The sequence below is a fragment of the Zosterops lateralis genome, assembly GCF_965231275.1.
Source record: "Zosterops lateralis genome assembly, chromosome: 10".
In the NCBI taxonomy this organism is placed as follows: domain Eukaryota; kingdom Metazoa; phylum Chordata; class Aves; order Passeriformes; family Zosteropidae; genus Zosterops; species Zosterops lateralis.
The window spans coordinates 3,025,260-3,048,808 of record NC_139770.1 but is presented as its reverse complement, the minus strand read 5'-3'; the positions used below and the strand labels follow the sequence as shown (position 1 = coordinate 3,048,808).

The window sequence follows — 23,549 nt, the reverse complement described above, 5'->3', positions numbered from 1 at the left end:
GCTGAAAATGTTTCCTTAGGAATTGGTGGTGGGTTAGGGACATAACAGTTCTTCCAGACATGAGGATTTTTTTATTTTTTAACGTCATATGAACTGAAAATCATTACAATTTATGAGATAAGGCAGAAGATAATTTCCAGACTTCTGAAATTGCTGTTTCCTGAGATTAGTGGGAGCCAGAACATTCCAGAACTGTGGTGGTGCTCCATAAACCATCATTGGTTCCACCATCACTGGTCTTCTACTTCCCATAATTTTCTTTTAATGCCGTAAACCCTGAAACCCTGAGAAAGGATAAATATCCTTTCCATGAGTCCTTTTTCTGTGGTGCTCTCCCCAAGCCAAGAATCTCCTGGTGAATGCCAGTGGCAGCAAAGATTTCCCCTGCTGCCTGCATGAACTTTATTCCTGCCCCTTTTTCCTCGTGCAAACTCTACAGGATGCGTGATTTGATTTTCAAATACCCAGCTCTATTTTTCTTCTGTGTTTTGTTTTTTTTTTTTCTTTTTTTTGTTTGTTTGTTTTTTTGTTTGGGTTTTTTTTGTTGTTGTTGTTTTTTGTTTTTTGTTTTGTTTTGTTTTGTTTTGTTTTTTTTGGTTTTTTTGTGAGATGACAATCTTCTTTTCTTCCATCTCAGGTTGAGGTTTTCTCTCACCCAAGATTCCAAGTGGGTGGTTCTAGAGAGTCTTTTTTGCTCTCTGCCCTCTGAAGTCTTTGAGTCTGGCATGAGGATGAGGTGGAGTCTCAAGGTCTTGTTTTCCTCTGGTTTCTCGCGTGTTTATTATTTCTTATCTTACAATTCTCTGTGCCCAGCCAAAATGTTCACAGCAGCTCAGACACGATGTGACTCTCCTCGCGATGGGAGGTCACTTTGCTTTTATACAGATAACTACTTACTTATTGTTTACCATTTCATACCAATGCCTAGTAACTATACTAGAAGTGTCATTTCTGCTTTGACCCAATCCACTCAAACTACCTTGTGCCCACATCACTGCAGAAGATGGATGCCAAGGGAGAGGGAGAAGGATTCAGAGTACCACTCTAAATCCTCCATCTTGGTCCCTTGCATCTACATTCTAAAAACCCAAAACTACAAAAGTTTCCATCCTGTGATTAACTACATCACTGTCTGTTACACATTTGTGACTTGCAGTTCTTCTCTCTGTTGGAAGTTTTTCCCATGGACTGAAATCAAAGCCTGTGTCCCCCTGGGCTCTGTGCCAGGGTCTCAAACCCCCTGCACAGACCCCAGACCCTCTTTCTTGGGTCCCACACGTCTCTGCCAAGGTCTGTGACCTTCCAGGGCAACCAAAGGGATGCCCTGGACTCCAACATTCACAATTTTCCCAAATAAATAATAATAATTAAAAAAAAAAAAATCCAAAAGGGAATAAAGACTCCACCTGGCTTCCCAGAAGTTGGGAGGAAAGTCAGAAAAACTGCTTTTTTGAGGTGTGTTCTCCACCAGTGGAGCTGCTCCTGCTGTCACAGGGAGGATTACAGAGCAGTGATTTGTGTAGGGGAAGAAATGCCTTCCACAGAGCTGCTTAGGAGTGTCTTAAAACAAAAGCCACGCACTCGAGGGCAATGAATGGTTGTTTTCATCTCAATTTTGTTTTATGCTCTCCTTTGATCTAACATGAAAATCATTACAATTTATGAGATAAGGCAGCAGACAAGACCCCGAGGAGTTCTTTGTTATGTAACGCTCCATCCAATTCATTATTTTGTGCCTCTCTCTCTCTCCCCTCAAACAGCTTTCTGAAAGATCAAGTTAGTCAAAGCCACCGTGGGTTTTTTAGCTTTGCTAAAATCCACCGTATTACACGCTCAGTGAATTTCCACAGCTTTTGTTCGAGTCACTGACAGCACCTGTCATTTGCCTTTTTATGTCTTAAAAGCTGCTGGTGGCAGCATAATCAAAGATGTTGAGTGAAAAAAAAAAATATATATATATATCCTGGAGCAGTGGCCCCAAAAAAAAGAGAGTCTGCTTATATTTTAGCAAAGACTCTGTGTGTCATAACCTGGAGTTTTATGTTTGGTTTTTCAGTGGTTTTATTTTTTTTTTTCTGTGTGTCAACACTTTATAGCACAATCTGGTATCTGGGTGAGTTAGTTGAAGTGGTGTTAAGATAGAAAATGGAAATTAAAGTTTATAATTTGAGGGGTTTTTTTAAAAAAGAGGGAAAATAATTGCTTTACCAATTGAGTATTACAGCCAGAACAAGAGGCAGCCATGTCTTTCAAGTCTTCGGCAAAATTCTGGTGTTCAAGGGCTGTTACTTGGATCTAAATTCTCAATAAAAGTTATAAGAGTGTCATGGTTAAAGTCCCAGTGCTTCCTCTAAAGCAGGAAATCACAGCTCCCACATTCCTGCATTTTCATCTAGGAAAACAAATTTTTCATTTCTTTGACCTTCTATCCTGTACAGAAAAACAAGCAATTCTTTTTGATTTTTTAAAAGGAAAAAAGCTAGATATTTTATTCCTAAACTTTTACTTTATTCCTCTCTTTGTACAAACAGGGGCATTTTGCACTTCTGGGGGAGGACTGGGAAATTTTAACTTGGATTTTGGCCCTAACTGCTGGTTCCCTTCCAAAAGAAATGCTTTGGAGGGGGAATATTCACTGAAGGAGCTGGAGTTAATGGCTTGTCACATCCTGAGTGCTCCCGAGCAGGAAATGCTGGATTTGTTAAAACCCCAAAAGCCTGTTCTTTCCTCTAGTAACACCATTAAGTCACCTGTCAGACATGCAGTGTACCATGGGCGACTCCAGCCTTCTTTTAGCTGGAATTGATGCACTTTTAAGAAATAAATCTTTGATAATATAATAGTTTCATGTACTGCAGCCAAGGCCATGCAGTTTGGCTGTACATCTCCTGTGAGCAGCAGCCTCTGGTAATTAAATGTCAAGTATTCTGAAGCCATGAATGTTGGGGATTTTTTTTTTCCCTCCTTCATTTGTCACTAGATCTTTGGACAGGAACGTTCTTTGTGTTTTTATAAGCAAAGTAGATTTTATGACGGGATTTTGCTGGAAGATTTATTGTTTTCACTCAAAGGATTATTTTAATTCTTCTGACTGGCCAGGTGCAATTGTGAGATGCCAAAATTAAAGCTCTGCAGGATTCAGTGGGACTGGTTTCCTCTTCTGGGGCTTTCCTATCCCACCTCAAATGCTGTAATAGAGACACAATTTTCTCCTTCAAGAGTTGAGAGATAATAATGAGATTTTTCAATTAATGGAATCATTTGGGTTGGAATGGACCTTAAAGCTCATCCCATTCCACCCCCTTCCACTATCCCAGACTACTCCAAGCCCAGCACGGCCTTGGACCCTTCCAGAGGTGGGGCAGCCACAATTTCTCTTCCATTTTACAGGTTTTATTTTAAGTTCAGCTGTGTTGGAAGGTGTGAACAGAGCACAGCCCTGGTTCTCAGCACATCAAAAGTTTCCTCCTCCCTGGGCAGTCACTAAACTTTGTGTGCTCCAAACCCAGTCTGGACCTCCACCCTTTGACATACTGAAGGTTTTATTTCTGACCTTATTTACCTGGCTGGAGCCAGGAGAAAGCTTAAAAACCCAAATCCCAGTTTTATCCAAAGAATTCCTCCACTCAGCCATTTGGGAAACACAGAAATTCAGGGATGCAGAGCATAATAAACCTAATGGGGTACAAAGTAGTGCTTTTCAGTTTATTCCAACACATTTTGATCCGAGAACAGGTAACTTTGCAGCAAATTCATCACTGGAATTATGTTTTTCCTGTAGGTTTGGAGAGGTTTGAAAATTCCTTTTTAAGCCAATCTCATCAAAGTCGAGCCTACTGGGGCTGGGGGGATACGTCTGCCCATCTCAATGACGTTCTTGGAGATGTTAATTTTTGCCACTTTATGCAGCGCTCAGAATTTGTGAATCTTCTGCAACATTCATAAGGGACTTTAGAACATTTCTAGGAAAAAAAAAAATAAGAAAGGAAAGTAGGTTAGACTTGAAAGTTGTACAATATTCACAAAGGCTCTGAAAAGATGCAAACACCTGCACATTCCTAAACCGGCAGGAAATAGGAGGGTTTTGTCCTGTTTAACAGAGTTGGTTTGAAAATAACTTGGGTTGCATTAAATGTGAGTAAAAATATGGGCAAGAATAAAAATGTTTTCAGTATCTCATTAAGAACAAGGGCAGAAATAGATTTTCTTCATAATCTTCTTAGACCTTTATATATATATATATATATATATATATATATATATTTTTAGCTGGTGTTAGATTTCAATGATTTTCTGTAAATATTCATGTAGAAATCTCAATAGGATAAGTTGTGTTTATAAGAACAATTTCCAAGACTTTGTTGTTTCCAGCTTTGTTTTCTCTAACAGAGAAACAGAGAAATAGAAAAAAAACCCCACCAATTTTATTTTAAATTAAAAAAAAAATAGTTCTACTTTTCAGAGCCTTACTCTTCTTATTTCATGGTAAATACTTTCAGAGATAAACAGTGGGATCGCAGCATTATTTAGGATTATCATAAAAGCTTAAATTTAGCCTAATTCCTTTGACATAGTGAAAGGTTTATCAGTGGTGATGTTAAGAAAAAAAATTGTAGAAGGGTTGAGAGATTTTGGAAAATGTAACTCATGGGATGTTAAAAATGCATTATTTTCTATGCCAATTTTAAATAATCTACCTCATTCCATAAAGAAAATTTTAATTTGAAAGCAACATCATATGAAAACTTTTGAAATGTCTTTGTTTGAGCAACTGCAACCAAGCTGATACTGGGAGTGAAAACCAAAGAGATGGAAATGCAAAGGGCTCATTTAGTAAAAAAAAAATAAATCCAGTTCATTTCTATACCTGCATTTCTTCTCCCTAATTTCAAAGATAGGAACCCTCTAAGGAGAACTATTAAATATGAAACAAGAATAAAGAAAAGGTGAAGTTAATAAGAAATATATCTCAACTTGAAAAACGTCAGTCTCTTTCCAGCATCCCTATTTATAAACCTGCTGAACTGGAGCTCCTCATTCCCACATGCAAGGAGGGTTTGCTGGAGGTGGATTTTTCCTTCCCTTGGATGAGACTGGAGCTCCAGGCTGAGGTGCACAAGTTTCCCAACTCCTGCTCCCAAGGAGTGAGAAGAAGCACCAATTTGCCCTGAGATAAGTTCTTACATCTTCAGAGCAGTGAATAATTGATGAGAGCCCCGTTCTCAACTCGCAGAGGGAGCACGATTGTGTGAAGGGGAGGAACTCCTGGTTTTAAGGCACCAAAGAGAAAGAGAAATAAATTAATATAAATTGTGGGAGTTCCCCTGTACAGTCCAGGCTGCCCTGCAGGGAAAGGAGCTCCAGCCCAGGCTGAAGGACAGTCCTGCCAAGGCCTTAAGTTTAAATTTCATGTATTTCAGGTTCTGTGCTGCCCAGGGGTGCAGCTCTGAGCTCACAGTCAGTGTCACTCAGCTCTGCACACAGCAGGGACACAAAACAAATCCTTTTCCTGCTGCACACCAAGGACAACTCTCAGCCCCAAAAGCACAAACAAGGGGGGCTGGAGGGAGGGACAAGAAGGATGAGACCTCACAGCTTGGAGCTCGGATTGGACAATTAAACCCCAAAATGCAAATGGACCAAAACTTATAAAAGTGTGAGACCTGGTGACCATTTATCCATTTTGTGACTATTTTGGGTCCACCTTGGGTGTAGCCCTGGTCAGGCTCTTGTCCTGCCCAAGGTGGATCCTTAAAGGCCTTTCAATAAATCTCGACTTTATTCTCCAGCTCTGACCAGTCTCTGTTTCATGTCAGCCTTCCCAAGATATCACTGTCCTCGTGGAAAGCACCTGAAGAGGTGAAGATCCAGCCCAGGGACAGGGAAGGGCTGCACAGGTCTCTGTGGAATGGGGGAAAATTCTCCAGTCGTCCTTCACAACTCAGCTGTGAACAATCCTTTGAAGGACTGAGCACACCCTACATCACAAATTCCTAATGGAATCAAAATGTTCAGGTCAGGGTGATGCCTTGGGAGGGCTGAGATGGAACAGAGACTGGACAGAGCTGGAGGATAAAGTAGAGATTATTGAAAGGCCTTTAGGGATCCACCTTGGGCAGGACAAGAGCCTGACCAGGGCTACACCCAAGGTGGACCAAAATGGTCAAAAAATGGTCACAAAATGGAGATAAAATGGTCACAAAATGGACACAAAATGGATGTCCAGTCACAAGGCCTCAGACTTTTATAAGTTTCGGTCCATTTGCATTTTGGGGTTGAATTGTCCAATTCCAGCTCCAGGCTGTGAGGTCCCATCCTTCTTGTTCCTCCCTCCAGCCCACCCTTGTTTGTGCTTTTGGGGCTGAAAGTTGTCCTTGGTGTGCAGCAGGAAAAGGATTTGTTTTGTGTCCCTGCTGTGTGCAGAGCTGAGTGACACTGACTGTGAGCTCAGAACTGCACCCCTGGGCAGCACAGAACCTGAAAAACATGAAATTTAAACTTAAGTCATCAAGGGTGAACCCTAGGACAGACCTTGAGAGCCTCCTGTCCTTGTCCTCTTGCTGCTGTTTGACTTGGAAACAGCCACACTCCATTCCAGCTTCACCTTATTCCTTTATTCCCTGTAGGTAACTCAGGGTAACCCCTTTACTGGGGTAAAGGTGTAGTTTAGCTACAAGGAATTGTAAACCCATCCTGAGAGTGGGAAAATGAAATTCCATCCCTCCAAGTGCCAGCACAAGGACCACGGCTCAAAGGAATGAGACATTCAGGTATTTCCAGTGTTTAGTGGAAGTTTCTCCCTATTGAACAATGATCCCAAGCAGAGAAATTCTCCTGTAAACACAGTGATCCCTCCCTGGCACCAGCCAGACCCTTTGAAACATGTTGCCTTCCACCATATGCTCCCTCAGTAGAAAAATAAAGGGAAATATTTAAAACATTATGCTTAAAGCCCGAGATCTTCCCTCCTTAATTTGGCAGTTTGCAAAACATGGCATTTGTGAGAATCTGGCACCACAACTGTGGGAGCATCTCCATCAATACAAGAGGGGAAAACAAACTCCCTGGCAGCAGCAGGCACAGCTGTGGGTACCCACTCCCTCCCTCTCCTTCCTACCAGGGAGTGCTTTTTTTAGCCTAAACTGTTTGTGTGATTAGAAGGGGGGGGAAAAAAATGTGAGATTAGCAATGTCTCATAAAAAAAAAAAAAGACCTTTAAATGCAGTTCAGGCTTTTGCAAAATAATTCATCACAAACTTGGCTGTTGCTCTTCAAAAAGAAAAAAAAAATTAAAAATCAGCCACCTGCCATCTGGAAATGTCATAACTTACAGTAATGACAAAGGAGTTAAATGTATTAAAAAAAAAAAAACAAAAAAAAAACAAAAAAAAAAACAAAAAAAAAAAAAAAACAAAAAAAAAAAAAAAAAAAAAAAACACAACTATTTCTGCATGATTCTGCATGAAAAATTATTTATTGGCTACTTCCACCTCCTGTTCACGGCCTGGACTCTGCAGAGGGAGTTTAGTACCACTTAATTCTGGTTTTGGATGTTTTGGGTGCTCACCTGAGCTTCCCAGACCATCACTCCAATGCTGCAGGTCTTTAAGGGAGACTAAATTAAAAGCAGCACAAACTGAAATAAGATTAGGTTGCTTATGGCTGCACAAGCAGTTTCTGTGCATTGGGCTGCTAATTATAATGTTTCTTTTAATGCCATTTATTTGCATATCTTTGGGTGTATTATACAGCTCTGCAAATTCTTAGCAGGCATTTGGAAACCATTATCCATTATTACTTCCTTAAAATCATAGCACTTAAATCAGGTCACCCAGCTGTTCAGCATCTGATAACAAGATTAGAGGGATTGATTGTGTTCTCTGCCAGGCTGCAAATACCTATTAATCTAGGAGCCTTTGGAAGTTCATCAAAATGATATTTTTCTTCTGAGAACATTATAAACAGTTGAAAATACATCCATAATTTGCAATGGGTATTTTAGGCTCTAAGGTACATTATTCTTTTTGAATGCTAATCTTTTTAGCTCTTGCTGTAATTATTATAACTTCACACAGTGGATGGTTAATACTCCAAGTTTCTGCTATTTAGTATGGTGGAGCTGTCCCCGTTTTCATTAATTCCATCAATCAAACTTAACTCTCCTCCACCTCTAAGAAGTAATTATAATTATTTTTTGTGACCATATATATGCTAATGAAAGAAGTATTTCATGACATTTTAATTAATTCTCCAAATGCTTATGGACTCGACGCTGACATTGTCTTGGAGTGAGTGGTGCAGAGAAAAAAGTCAAATTATAAAGTTATGGCTAATTGGAATAAAGGAGGAAATTCTGGCAAACACCATCAGAGCCATCTTGGTAATTCATTTACTTTTTAATTCTCTTCTGTATAATTATAAATTTAAATGTTTTGCTTTCAGTGTAAATTTACATTTTTTAAAAATTTGACATGTGGATTTTTAATTTTTGTTTTTTACGTTTTTGCATCTTCTCTCTCCTTGATCCTTTCTTTGTTTTTTTAAATTTATTGCTACACTCCGGCTCCCAACCCCTGTCTCCATGGTAAAAAAATGAGGAAACTCTGAAAATGACAAAATTTTTTTTTGTAAATGGAAACGAATTAATAAATAGAAACAAGTCTGACTTTTAAAGGTGTCTTAAGGCACTTCAAGGCACTTCTGCCCAGAGCAGAACTTGCTGAAGTCCATTAAAAATGTGTTTGAAAAGCAATTGGACATTTTGAATAACAAAAAGAGTGGGAAGAAAGTTTCAAGATTTCTGATTTGGCTTTGAATTCCTTTGCTCCACCTCTGAATCTCAGCCATAAGCAAAGAATAAAATAAATGTGGTTTGATATTTTAGAATCATAAGTGACCCTCTGATGACGCGGGAGTCATTTGTGATGGTGTTGCATGGGTTATTTATTGAGAAATTGGGTTTTTGGAGAGCTGCAGAGAGGTGGGAGGGGAAGGCACATTGTGATGGTTGCTGCTCTGTGCCCAGATGGAAATGCCCAAACTGAAAAAAAAAAAAAAAAAAAAAAAAAAAATATCCCTGGCCATGGTGGGGATGTTGGAATTGCTGATCTCTGCATCCGTTCAACCCAAAGTATTCTGAGCTTTATAAAATTAGACAAAAATAACCCCTGCACCTTCAATCCCCTTTTGATTGACCTCCCAAGGGAGCTGCCCCAGCCTGGGAAGTGCCTCCAGACCTCCCAGTGCCCCTTTGATGGCTCCGGGTGATGCCCACGGACCTGCTGATTGAGCCAGTCCTTGCCCCGGGTTAGATTTAAACCCTTCAGATCCTCCTCCTTTTCCCTCCTAGGCTTGACCTCCCATTCCCTGCTCTGAATTCCTGCAGCCTCCTCTGACACATCAGCGAGGCAGCAGAGAAAAATCTCTGCCCCGGAGAAACTTCATAGTCCGGGGGATTTTGTCAAATATTTGCTTTGTAACAACAAACAAGGGCGAACATTAAAGATGTGAAAGACGTGCCAGCAGTTTTTTTTCCCCGGCGAGGGATCCTGCAGAACCAACAATGTCATTTCTTTTTGCGCTCATCATTAGCAGCGCCTTTTGTCAGTACACGGTGCCGCGTTCCCTTTGCTGTCAGAGCGGCGTTGAGGGCAAACGCTCTGAGCTCAGCCATTTCTGGGGCACTGCACTTCTTGTTCTGCTGCATGAAAAACCTAAAATACACTGTAAGATGTAAGTTGTTAGAGTTTGGAGTGAGGCCTTGGGAAGGCTGAGCTGGAACAGAGACTGGAAAGAGCTAAGAGGATAAAGTAGAGATTTATTGGAAGGTCTTTAAGGTACACCTTGGGCAGGACAAGAGCCTGGCCAGGGCTACACCCAGGGTGGACTCAAAATGGTCATGAAATGGACACAAAATGGTCACGAAATGGACACAAAAGGTGGACCCAAAATGGTCACAAAATGGAGAAAAAATGGTCACAAAATGGAGATAAAATGGTCACAAAATGGGCACAAAATGGACCAATGGTCACAAGGTCTGACACTTTCATAAGTTTTGGTCCATTTGCATTTTGGAATTTAATTGTCCACTTATAGCTCCAGGCTGTGAGGTCTCATCCTTCTTGTTCCTCCCTCCAGCCCACCCTTGTTTGTGCTTTTGGGGCTGAAAACTTGTAACCCTTGTCCTTGGTCTTTATCAGGAAAAGGATTTGTTTTGTGTCCCTGCTGTGTGCAGAGCTGAGTGACACTGACTGTGAGCTCAGAGCTGCACCCCTGGGCACCACAGAACCTGAAATACATGAAAATTAAAATTTTAAGCTTCAGAAGAAGGCAGGGAAAAAAAATAATCAGGTGTTTATTGTGGCAAGGCAGCTAAAAGGGGTGGGATTCTGGCCTGGCAGTGGTGGCACATCTGGTGGAACCTGAATTTTGTGTCTGTGCCAAGTGTCCTCCCTCCCTGTGCAGTTCCAGCTCCTTTTCCTCATTACCCCTCTCAGCTCTTCCTGCAGAAATCAAAATTTTGCCATTCCAACCTCTTGGATCCTGCCAGGCCTAAGGAGGTTCAGCAGCTGGTGCATCAGATGAAACATCTTTATAATTCCCAGGGGGAACAGATGTGATGGGCTGGATTTTTGGTGTGAGATGAGGTTTACATGAGCTGTGTTTGGTGTCTACATGGAAATGCTGCAGGTCGGAGCTCACCTTGGTTGTTTATTTCCCTTCCATTCTGTTCAATTAATTCCTGATCTCTCCCCCTTCACAATTTTGAGCTGAAAGCAGCCCTGGCCCCTTTTCCACGGGTGGTTTGCTGGGTCACAGGAAGGACGTGAGCATCTCTTGGAAATTCTGCACACTTGCCTGGAGACTGAGATGAGTTCCATCATCCTGGGGCTTGATCTTGAGGATGTTTTGTTGTTAATAATTATTTCTAACCTAATGAAATTCCTGTAGGGAGAGTTCATTTAAAATTTTACAGTTAATGCCCAGACACAGAGTGCTATATCCCAGTCCAGCTCTTTCTCTGGGGTATTCAGGATCTGTTGTTTCAGGAAAATTCTGAAGAAAAAGCAAAATAAAATGAATGAAAATGTATTGGTGGAAGTTTAGAGATTCCATGCACTACAACTTACTTTTGGGGGTTTTTATTTGGTGGTTTTTTTTTTTTTTTTTTTTTTTTTTTTTTGTTTGTTTGTTTTTTTTTTTTTGGAGGGGTGTGTTTTCTGTTTGGTTGTCTTGTGTTTCTTGGAGGTTTTTGGTTTGTTTGTTTTGGGTTATTTGTGGGGTTTTTTTGTTGTTTGTTTTTTGTATGGGTTTTTGTTTTTGTTTTTTTTTTAATTTGATTTCATTAAAGGATTGGGCAAACTCTGAGTTATATTTAATTTCTGTGCTTTTCACAAACCTCCCAAATTTTCTTGAATTCTCTGTAAAAGCCATTGGCAAGCTGTGGGTTTGCGGCAGATCTCTTAAAGCAGTAGCAGATAGGATTTTTTTTTTTTTTCAGGTATGGGGTTTTGGGAAGAATTGGGGATTTTTAAATCAGATTTCAGGGAGAGTGTCTGGTGGAGCTGTGTGTAAACTTCCCCAGAAAACCTGGATTAAACAGCTGCAATGGCCCTGTAGAACAAATTTCCTTGGATCCTGCTGTTTAAACCACCCCAAACTCTGGGAATCCTGGATCAGCCAGGAATTTCCCTTGGTGGCACCACAGAGAGGAGCAGTGTCAGTAGAGCTAAACTCCAATTGAAATGTAATCATAATAATAATAGTAATAATAATAATACTGATAATAATAATAATAATAATAACAACAACAGTGATGATAATAACAATAACAGCAGCAGCAACAACAACAATAATATTAATAATAATGATGATGATGATGATAATTTCATCCAACTTTCTGTACCAAAACCTTTTTATTTTCTCAGGACAATTAATTCTGTCTGGGATATTTTATATATATATTTTAATCACAGTAGGGATAAACATTGGTATTGCTCTAGTTCTCAGGAGCTGCTCTTTTTATTAAAAGGACCAGAAAAAAAGCTTTTATTGAGTGATGCTTGGTAGGGGTTTTTATGAACATTTTGTGTGGGACTCCCCATCGTGGCATGGTTTGTGTTTGAGCAGAGGACAAATTTCCAGTGTTTGAATTGTGTCAAATCTTCTGATTCTGGCAATGCAGACCCTGAAAAGTCACTGTCTTGGTTTGAAGGCAAAACGTGTGAGAGGCTCCAAGTCAGAAATACAATTTAATAAGAAGAAAGGTAAAAAGTTAAAATAAAATAAATGCAATAACACAAAGGAGCACTGACAGAGTCAGAACACACCCTGAGCAGGGTGGTGGGAGCAGTCCAGGTGAGGGGCTCTTCCTGAAGCAGTGATCCCACAGAAAGGTCTGGGAGCTCTGCTCCTCTGGGAATCCAGTGGCTCAGGGCTGCTTGTCCTGTCCCAAATCCCAGATTCTCTCCAAGTGGGAATGCTTGGCTCCTCCCCCTGGGCATTGGGAGCATCTCCCAATGGGATGAGGAGTCGTGCAGTGGGGCCTTGGTGGCCCATTAAACACAGACAGTCCTGCAGTGGGGCCTTGGTGGCCCATTAAACACAGACAGTCCTGCAGTGGGGCCTTGGTGGCCCATTAAACACAGACAGTCCTGCAGTGGGGCCTTGGTGGCCCATTAAACAGAGATAACTCCTGGAGGGAGTTCCCTGTGAGTCCTGGGCAAGGCATTGATGGGCCATGAGCAGAAGAGCCCAAAGGAGGGGCCTGGGAAAACACTGCCCCACCTGGTTTAACAGTTCATGGAGATGGTGATAGAATAAATACTTTGTGTACATCCTACACTGCAACCCAGGACAGTCACCTCAGTGAAGAAATAACGAGTCATATACAATATTTCTGTATAAATAACCTCACAAAAAAAAAATCCCAAAACCCCAAAACACTCTTCTTTTGTAGCAACAGTGATCTAAAGCATGCTACATTTCAAATTCATTAATTTCTGCAAAATCTGTGGTATTAAAAATGTAAATGAAAGTTTTACGTGGAAGGAAATATCAAAATTGCAAAAATCAAATTGCATGGAGATGTGATTGAGACTTTGGAAAATAAGAGAGTCTCGTGGAGGGAGATGATATTTAATGGCTCATAGGAGCTCAGTTCACATCTTGGAGAACGATGTAAATGCCTAAATCTAAATCTAAATGTGAATACAGAGCACACAGAGCACACCAAGGAGTGCCTGCAACACCACCTTCAAAACCTATTAGGAAATACAAAGGCTAAGCAGGTCCAATAAATAACACCCAAGTGAGAGCAGAGGAATTGATGCCAAAACTGCAGGGATGTGTGCACGGGATCACAATGAAATCTCTGAGAATCACAGTGCAGGTGGCAAATGCTCTTGTTGGACTCAGTGAGCTGCACAAAACTGCTCAGACTCACAAAACAATTAGAAAAACCTAAAATTGTGTGTTTAAATGAGATCACCTGTCAATGAATTGGGATTTTTCTGTCACGTTTTGATTTCTCAGGCTGCCAAATGGTGAAAATTTTGCTCTGGAAGGTGTCTCAGAGCTTGATTTCCTTGACCCAACCCTTGGGCTGTTGGAGGTGAGGTTTTCAACTTCAGTTCAGAGTTCTGCTGGAAGAACTTTTATGTGTCTGTATTTTTCTATCCCTTCTCTTCTCTTCTCCACCCACCCATCCCGTGGCTTGACAACACCAATCCCATGCCAGGAGAGGCAAATTTCAGGGCAGAACAAAGTTATTCTTAATTTCATCCCTGATCCTGCATTCCCAATGCATGAAGAAAATTTATGCTTGACTTTGTGCCAGACCTCACTGCTAAAATGTGTTTCTTTCTGCTTGCCTTCCCCAGTTGCCTGTAATATGAAAAAAACCCTTATTTTTCTTTGTGATATTTTCTAGATAATATTTCGTAGATAAATATTTTCTATTTTCTCTCTCATTGTTTTCTTCTTTTTAATAAAGAAAAAACTGTCACTGCAGCTATTTCCAGAGGAAGGGACTGTTGATATTCAGAAGAAGAGCTTTTTAAAAATAGCTTTTTCTTGGCTGCTTATAAATCTTTATCATCACTAAACTCCAGTAATCAAATAAGAACAGTTAAAACACTTCAAGACAAAAAAAAAAAAAAAAAAAAAAAAAAAAAAAAGAATGGCTCTCCAGCAACCTCAGTAGCTTTAATGATCTGGTAAAAGACCAAACAAATAGACATAATTATCATAAAAAAGCTATTACAGAGCTCGTCTCATTGGAATTGTTTATGGGGTAAAAATTAAAGCACTTGGAGCCAGCAGAGGTTTCCTTTGTCCCTTCCTGCTGGGCTCAGTGAAGCCATCCAGGCTCTTTCCCTGAGAAGGCTTTGGCTAATGAAACCCATCCTGTTCTCTTACCAGAGGGGGGAAAAAAAAATAAAAATCTCAATTTAGTGATTTCTTGTCTCTGTTTCTGTACCAGCTGACAACAATCAAGTGCTTGTGTCCATCTGGTTCCCCAGATATTCCTCTCTTAAAGCCTCTGGTAAGAAAGTTGCTTAAAATTTATGTAGGAATGATGTAATCTCAGTTCTCTGTTTTCAGTGAAATAAAACAGTCCTGGGTGGAAAACCCCCTAAATTATGTATTAATTTGTTTCAATTTAACCCTCTGTGTCTTAGGGAAGGCTTTGCTTTTGGAACCTCTGCTGCCTCTTGGAGTGGAGTTAAAGCTTTTCCCCTAAATTTGTCCTCTAAATATTTCTGTTCTTCCCATAAGAAGCAAAATACCTCTTTAAATATCAATTTTTACTCTAATACACACAAAGATTAACTAATTTCCCTTTTCCCACTACTTACATGCAACAAACTGTTCACAGGGCAGAGGTAACTTTTAATGAGTTGATATTTAGGAGGTTTTTTAATGGTTTTGCCAAATGTTTCAAGGTTTGTTCCTCTTGTTTGTGTTTCGAGTGGGTTTTGATTTTTTTTTCTTTTATTTTCTTTCAATATAAACCTTTCAAGCCAAGAGCTCTGTACTCAATATTTATTCCTGCCCCAGACACCCTTTAAGGACAGATTTCTTTCTGCCCATGATTGATTTGCCCCATAAATCTGTCCCCACTCAAAACTCACAAGGAACAAGTGACAGGCCAGGAAGAAATGAACTGATGCTGAGAATTTGTTTTATTGCTTGGATTTCTCCCTCTCTAATTCCAATTTTAACCATTTTTATGCCTCTAGACTGAAACTTCATTTTAACCCCTAAGTGAGCTTGGACTGGGGGTGAACAAACTTAAGGAATAAAGGGAGAACAAAATCCAGACAATCCATGGAAGACTCTGGTGCTTTTTATTGCCTCTGGGTGGAACCCTGGCATAAATAAAAATATCCTCGAATGCAGAATTTATTGTGAAGAAACCCCTAGGTGGATACACTAATGAAGTAACATTTGCTGCTACTAAATTTAGGGAGGGAAAAAAAAAAAAAGAAATCAATAATTGCTGCATTGCATCAGTGAATTAAAGAGTGCTGAAGAAAAAAATATGAAGTGCTCCTGGAAGTGTCAATATATGGCATTAAATTTGTTTTAATTCATATAAATGAGATGTAATAAATACAATACCAAGCTTTTTAAGACAAATAGGTGAAGCTCAGTAAGCAGGGATGAAAAAAGCTGCCCAAGAATGTTGACATCTGTTCAAAGGTGTTGCAGATGGATACAGTTGTGAGTAAACTGTAAATTCCTCTGCACAGTTTTGTGAGAAACACAGATTTCTGGAGAGTTGATGGACAGAAATATTAATTTTGAAGGTGATATCAACTAATGGTCATAATACACAGAGGAAATTCTCATTCCCCAGAAGAAACGAAAATTTGTTTTGATATTCTGGTAAAAAGCCACATTATCCCCTTGGTGGGGTTAAATATTCCTGTTTCTTAATGAAGGATTACTATAAATGGGTTTGAAATTCACTGTATTTTGTTAGGCTGAGGCTGGGTGTCTAAAATGCTGCAAAACCAGGGGTTGGGCTGGAGAGGTGCATTGCCAGATGTCCATTTCCATACCCAGAATTCTCCTGCTGTTGATGACTTGGGGCTGGTGGGGTCCTTTGTTAGTCCCTGTCCTTTGTTTCTGCCCTGTCCTGGGAACCATCCCACCCTTTGCTCCTCATTAATTCCCCAAAGAGCAGCAGGATGAGGGAAGTGTCTCTGGGGGAGGAAGGAGCTGCTGGATTATTGTCACCCAAAATTCCTGCAGGGAGAGCTGCTGTTGGAAGGTGAGTGGCGACAATAAGAACAGACATTGCAGGAGAAATCAGCTGAAGGGTGAGAAAAACTGTTGGAACTCTGGGCACTGATGATTTCAGACTTTCTGTGCTGACAGGAACTGACCCCCAGGCAAACACTGCATTGACCTGAGGCCGTGGAAAAGGCTCCCAAAATTGAGTGACAGCACTGGGATTGTGGGTGTGGGGTTTGGATAGAAGTGTGTGATATCACAGGGTGGAAAACTTAGAGTTTAAAGCTTTAGAATACAGTAATATATATATAAAGCAAGGTGGAGGGTTTAGGGCAGAGGCTGAGTCCTTCTTTTTCACCTTCTTCTTCGTGAGTCTGGGTGAGATTTTGTAATTGGATAGAAAAGTCCTCATTGCAGGCCACGGGTGGTTGTTTATTGTGTTAAAAATAAAAATAATTTAGGTGTCATTTCTTAATTGGACAGTTTATCATTAAAAGGCCTTGTAGAGAGAGATGGGGCTCCATTTGTAGTTTGTTAGCTACAAGTGCTGTAGAACTCAGGGTTTGTGAGACTGTAATGTAGATAATAAACATCTGAGTCTGGACAAGAAATACTGTCTCGAGCATTTAATCCCAACTCTGGCAAAAAAAAGAAGATAAAACGCAACAAAATCAAATCTAAAAAATTCTTTCACACGACGCAAGGATGTCACCAACACTCACAGAGGCACAGGTGGATTTTCCTTTTTCCCATTCTTCCCAAAACACCCCTGGGGATCAGATTTCCATTTGCACCAGGCATGGTACAGGTGGATGATTTCCCCAGTGGAGAATCCGCAATCTAAACAGACGAGATAAGGTCGGATGGTTTCCAGATCACAAGAGGCAGCAGAAATCCCTGCCCTGGGCTGAGGGCTTGCAGCTTGTCAGGTTCTTCAGGGGAATGAGCAGGGCTTGGCTGGAGAGAAGCAGAAAAGGTGAGAAAGGGCCCAGGGAGAGTGGCAGGGGGAGAGGAGAAGGAGGCGTGGGATGAGGTGAGGATGTTCCCTCACAGATGGGGCGTCTGTGAAAATGAGCCTGAGCAGAGATAGGGGAAGGTGAGAGATTTCCATGGAATCTTTTCCCATCCCAGCGATGGCAAACTGGATTGGCAGCAGCAGCCACGGCTACCTGGAAGAAAAGGAAATAGATTTTGGTGAAATGTGGTGAAAGCAGAAAGGAACAAAATGGCAACTTTGGGAAATCAACACTTTGTTCTCTTTGATCTTTGTGAGTCTCCCCACAGCCACATATTTTATCCTTGTCTCCCCTGCTAATTCACTGCCTTGGTGATGGTTTGGGGAAGGCTGACATGAAACAGAGACTGGACAGAGCTGGAGAATAAAATAGATATTTATTAAAAGGCCTCCAGGATACACCTTGGGCAGGACAAGAGCCTGGCCAGGGCTACACACAAGGTGGACCCAAAATGGTCACAAAAATGGATGACTGGTCATGAAGTCTTACACTTTTATGATTTTTGGTCCATTTGCATTTTGGGCTTTAATTGTTCAGTTATAGCTCCAGGTTGTGAGGTCTCATCCTTCTTGTTCCTCCCTCCAGCCCACCCTTGTTTGTGCTTTTGGGGCTGAAAGTTGTCCTTGGTGTGCAGCAGGAAAAGGATTTGTTTTGTGTCCCTGCTGTGTGCAGAGCTGAGTGACACTGACTGTGAGCTCAGAGCTGCACCCCTGGGCACCACAGAACATGAAATACATGAAATTGGAATTTAGTAGTGAAATTTTTCTGTCTGAAATGAGAATTTTGTTAGGTGAAATTTGTCTGCATTTATATTTATCTTTGAGTTTGTTTCTAACTTGTGTCAGATGCACCTGAAGTACCAGCTCAGCAAACTTGTACTTGTCTCACAGGAGCAAAGAATTGGGTTATAACAAACATCATCCTTCGCATAGCAATGAAAAAATAAGAAAAAAAATAAAGAAAAAATGGACTTGAGAGGTTTGAACTGGTCTAAATATCAAACCAAAATCCTTTAAATTGTGAACTGTGGATGCTAAAAGTACCAAAAATTGGCTCTTGGGTGAATTATCCTCATGTGCTCAGCTGAGCATCTGGTTAGTAACTTTCCTTATCAGTGAAAACAATTTTCTTGAAGTTAAGGGAATATTTTGCAGTCATTTCCCAGGGACTGGTGTTCCATCATTTCACCCCAGAGATGTCCCTGGTTTGCATAAAATCTGACAGCAACTCTCTTATCTTCAGGACGTGGCAAGAAGAGAGTTGGTGATTATGGAAGATAAATACAGGCAGTCCTGATTAGTGAAAATGATTGATAAACGGGGTGGGCAATGGGAACAAATGTGAGACATGAAACAGCAAAAAACAAATGTTCAGGTTTGGAGTTCTGTCCTCAGAAAGTCCCTGCCTGTCAAATAGGAGGAAATAAATTATGAGAACGTTGGCATTTGATATTTCCAGTGACAGGGGTGACATTCATGAGATGAATGTTGGGAAGTCACTGCCCACAGAGGGTTTGTCCAGCCTTGCAGCTCTCCAGGGGTGGGAGCTCAGCTCAGATTGGTTTTGGAGGCTGCAGAAGAGGAATTTTCTGTTCCCTGGGGCAGAGTCCTGGTTTGTCACACACACGCCCTGAGTGCCTCTGGTGTCGCTTGGGAACAGCCAGACAAAACACTTTCAGGGAGCTGAATGTTTATCTCAGAACTTTAATGGTTTAAAGTCAGGAATTGACTTGGATCTGCCTCTCTTGACATCAGTGACCAAATTCCCATGGATTCGCATGGAGCTGCGTTTCGTCCACAGGCTCCTGGTACCTTTTCCTCCTGTGCTCGAGCTGAGTTTTAGAAAATGAATTGAATGTTTATCTCACATCTTTAATGGCTTAAAGTCAACAGTTGACCTGGATCTGTCTCTCTTGACATCTGTGACCAAATTCCAATGGATTCTCATGGAGCTGCTTTTTGTCCACACATTCCTGGTACCTTTTCCTCCTGTGCTTTAGAAAATGGGTCAATATTTCATTTTTTCCCCTTAAAGCTTGTCTTTTCTCAGTTGACATAACACCAATATGAAGAGAAGTTGACTCCTGGCGGCCTCACCCCCCATCTCATCAGGTTAATAATTTTTATACCTAATTTCTGGTATTTTTTTTAGTCTACACCTGGCTATTTTTTGTTGTGTGCAGAGTAAAAGCTTTGTTTATTTGAGTCAGAGAGTCCCTACGGTTGGAGAAGACCTCTGAGATCAACAAGTCCATCCAAATAACCCAGCACTGCAGGTCCACCACTAAACCCTGTTCCTAAGCACCACATCCACATGGGGAGTTCATTAAGGCCTTTGAGTTTGGAAATAACTAATGAGCCAAAATAATATAATCCCTTATTATAGGCGTTCTTTTTTTTTCTCTCATTATTTCATGGAAGGAAAATAACTAAAAGGTCAGAAAAATTCCCCATGTCCTGAGCTGATGTTGGATGGTTTATTTTTTTTGAGTTACAATATTTAAATGTCAAGCGTCCATGGGAGAAATAAATTATTCATTATAATTAGAAAAAATGTAATTTTTTTTTTAAAAAAAATCATTTATTGGTGACTAAGCAGCACATTCAGTGAGAATGTTTCTTCTTTTGTACAATAGCTGTGTACTTTGAGATAATGTTCTAATTAACCTAATTGCAGCTATTGTATTGAACTGTAGGTTGAGATCCAAAGTGTCATGGCAACATGGAGAAAAGCTCTGCAAGCCTCTGCTTTCTCACTAGAGTCTCAAAAATAGCTCTTTATTCTAGGAAATAAGGAGGTAAATCTTCTTAACAAGATAAAGCTTGAACCAAGAAAGAATTTTCCCCTTTGCACTTGATGGTAAAGCATAAATTAAGGATTTCTGCTTCAATTTAATTAGCATAAGCCATCATAATAATGTACCCCATAAGTGTTTGCTTTTCCTGTCTCGAGCAAACCTCCTGTGCTCAAGAGATTTACTGTAAATCATTGAATATTAATTTCTTAGATTTTATTGAAGAACATTTTACACAGTCGGCTTAGGAGGGAGAACAATCATTTTCTTTCCTTTGCAGGAAAGATCTTATTTAATACAGTGATATTAACTAAAAGCGACTCCATGAAATGCTGCTCCGGTTTTATGATCTTGCCAAAAAACTCTGGAGACTTCTGGGAGTGGGGATTTCAGAAAAATAGGAAGAGGATGTTTCAGCCGTGTCTGACTCAAGTGATATTAAATCTCTCTGTTCCCTGCAACTCACATGATCTTTCATTTCATTAACACTTGTAATGCTAATTAGCAAACTGCTTCTCGGTTTAATTCATAGAAATATACGATTCCATACAGGCTGAGTAATGATTGCACGAGTGCCATAAATTCAGAGGAGAGCTTGGCATGAATAAAGATCACAGTTCGGGGCTAATAAATTTTATAAGTTTAAATCATAATGGATTAGAGTCTATTTGCACTCTGCTGCTCTGGTAATATCATCAAAGCAAAAGTTTTTACTGCATGTGCTGTTTCCCATAAATTAAAAACCTTGCCTAATATCCACTGCTCGTTCTCCACATCTGGGCTTTGTTTGGGTTTTTGGGAGTGGGATTTTTTCTGTTTGTTTGGGTTTTTATTTGTTCATTTGTTTGTTCGTTTTCTCCCCGGGGAGCAAAGTTCATCCTCACTGGGCTTCATTTCCTCTGGCTCCTCATGTCTGTGCTTTCTGGAGAGCCCAGAAAAACATCCCACCAAATTAAAACTTCACCAGCTTCTCTGGAGCCTGTCATTAACTGATTTTGGAAACAAATATTTACGAGGCCCATTTGGTTCCCACGTGTTTGCCTGGGAGATTGGGCAGCTGGGAGAGACCTTTTGCCAAGACCACTTGTGGTGTCCAGAGCCCTGGTGAGACACTGGGGCTTGACCTGAACTGATTACTGGAATTTTCCACTTCCAAACATCCCTTTTCCTGCATATTCCACTTCCCAGTGTAGCTAAAATTCTTCTTTTCACAGAGAAAAGCCTCCAGGAAAATATGTCCTTAACCCAGTTTGCTTCGGGTGGCTGGAAAATAAATAGAAATGTGAAAATCTGGATTTGTTTTTTCCTTCCCTCCTCTAAAGTCCAGCCCAAATTGCAACTTGGGAGGATATATAACATTTATTGGCTTTCTAGGAAACACAAAATTATAAAAATACGAGGGATTTTCTTCCGGAATTCCAGAAATATCATTAATTTCGTAAGCAAGAGGAGATGATTCCTCTTCTTGGAATCATTTTGGTAAAAATTGTGGTGGATTTGGATAAAATAAAGACCAAATATTTGCCCTGGTGTTACAACAGCAATTCACAACACATTTGCCAAGCTTTTGGTGATGGCATTTCACATCCAGCTGTTTGGTTTGTGGACACAAAGGAGTTGGAGACCCAAATTTCCATCTCTGCCATCGGCGAGCGCAAACACAACTTTTCCCGAGAAATTTTGTTGCCATAAACTTTTCAATTTGCCAAGGAAAGCTGGTCAGGAGGCGAAGGCAGCTGAAATACGAGTGCAGAAGTGGTGACCAAAGCAGCACTGCCTGCTCCACTGCACTTAATTTCCTTTGTGAGACTTTAGGCACTTAAAGTAAATCCCAAACCGAAATTTGCCACTTCTGCCCGGCTGCTGGGGAAGCTGGAACACTGCTTCTGCCTTTTATGAGCTCCAATACAAATCTCAACGAGTCCTCCATGAATAAAATGAATTGCAGTCTCCAAAGTTCTCTCTTTTTTTGCTTTAAATTGAAACGGTACCTATTTCTAAACTTTTTATTATTATTATTATTTTTTTTCCTCCTGTGCCTAAGTGAAAATGTTTTCTCTAAATAGTTTTAAGTGCTTAAAAGAATATGTAATTTTATACTTCCTAAGCCCCTTTTCTGTCAGAACATAAGAGGTCCACAGAGATTAGGGATTCAATTTAAAAGTAATCAAATACTCATTTTTCCTATGAATATTTAGACCGGTGACTTGCCAGAACTCACACCTGAATCTGTCAGATCCTGGGGGGGTTTTCCATAATTTTCCCTCCATCTTTGCTCATTCACAAAATATTTTTTTTTTAGGCTCTGACTGCCCAGTATAATCCAGAAAGACACGAGCAGAACCAAAGGTTTTAAGAGCAGCAGGTAAAGCAATCCCAGCCCTCTGCAGCCCTTAAAAGCAAAAGTGAATTCCGAAAGTCAGGAATTTCAGCATTTTCTGTCTGGAAAAGGCTCCGGAGGCTCCAAACAAAGTGGGGTTGCAGAGCTGATGCTGCAATTTGTCACCTACGATGCCCCAGAGCCACCTTCAGCTTGTTCAGCTCTACAGCTGGAGACTTTTCTTTGTTCCTCCCTGGGACACATTCAGCAAGAAACAACAAACTCAAAAATGTAACCGGGCAAAATTTGAAATTTATTGTTTTAATGCAATGGAAACTTTCTTTCTTTCTTTCTTTCTCTTTCTTTCTTTCTTTCTTTCTTTCTTTCTTTCTTTCTTTCTTTCTTTCTTTCTTTCTTTCTTTCTTTCTTTCTTTCTTTCTTTCTTTCTTTCTTTCTTTCTTTCTTTCTTTCTTTCTTTCTTTCTTTCTTTCTTTCTTTCTTTCCTTCCTTCCTTCCTTCCTTCCTTCCTTCCTTCCTTCCTTCCTTCCTTCCTTCCTTCCTTCCTTCCTTCCTTCCTTCCTTCCTTCCTTCCTTCCTTCCTTCCTTCCTTCTTTCTTTCTTTCCTTCTTTCTTTCCTTCTTTCTTTCCTTCTTTCCTTCTTTCTTTCCTTCTTTCCTTCTTTCCCTCTTTCTTTCCTTCTTTCCTTCTTTCCTCCTTTCTTTCCTTCTTTCTTTCCTTCTTTCCTTCTTATCCTCACTTTTTTTTTACCAGCTCCTCAGTTCCCCTGGTGGTCTGAGGTGTTGCACTGTCTGCAGTTGCTGGGAGCTCTTTTCTCCCTAACAAACGTCAAGAGCTGTTTTGCTAATTCTCCTCCTGCATGTCAACCCTCCTCATTCCTTGTCCCAATGACAACGACACCTTTTCCACGGACACTTCCCCCCTGAGCTGTCACCTTATTTATTTCTTCTTCTCTCTTGCCTTGAGGAACATGATAAACATGAAGACAGTGCAGAAGGTTTCTCACTTTTGTTTCAATTTCCTTAACCTGCTTGGTAGAGTTGTCTTGAGTTTTGTCTGGCCAAAACAGGTATGCTGTTTTTTAAAATATACATGTAGTATTATAACAATTGGATAAAACTATTATTCTATTTCAGTTTAGTTTAATTCAATTATATTT

General features: G+C 40.4%; 1 long non-coding RNA gene across 1 annotated transcript in view; it reads left to right on the top strand.

Moving 5' to 3' along the window:
• Nucleotides 1–12,040: 12,040 nt before the first annotated feature.
• The window catches only part of LOC310913224, a 36,539-nt gene continuing 25,030 nt past the window's right edge, over nt 12,041–23,549 (top strand). Inside the window, exon 1 of the long non-coding RNA XR_014590781.1 lies at nt 12,041–12,273. This is a non-coding gene — a long non-coding RNA (uncharacterized lncRNA). The remainder of the gene's footprint in view (nt 12,274–23,549) is intronic.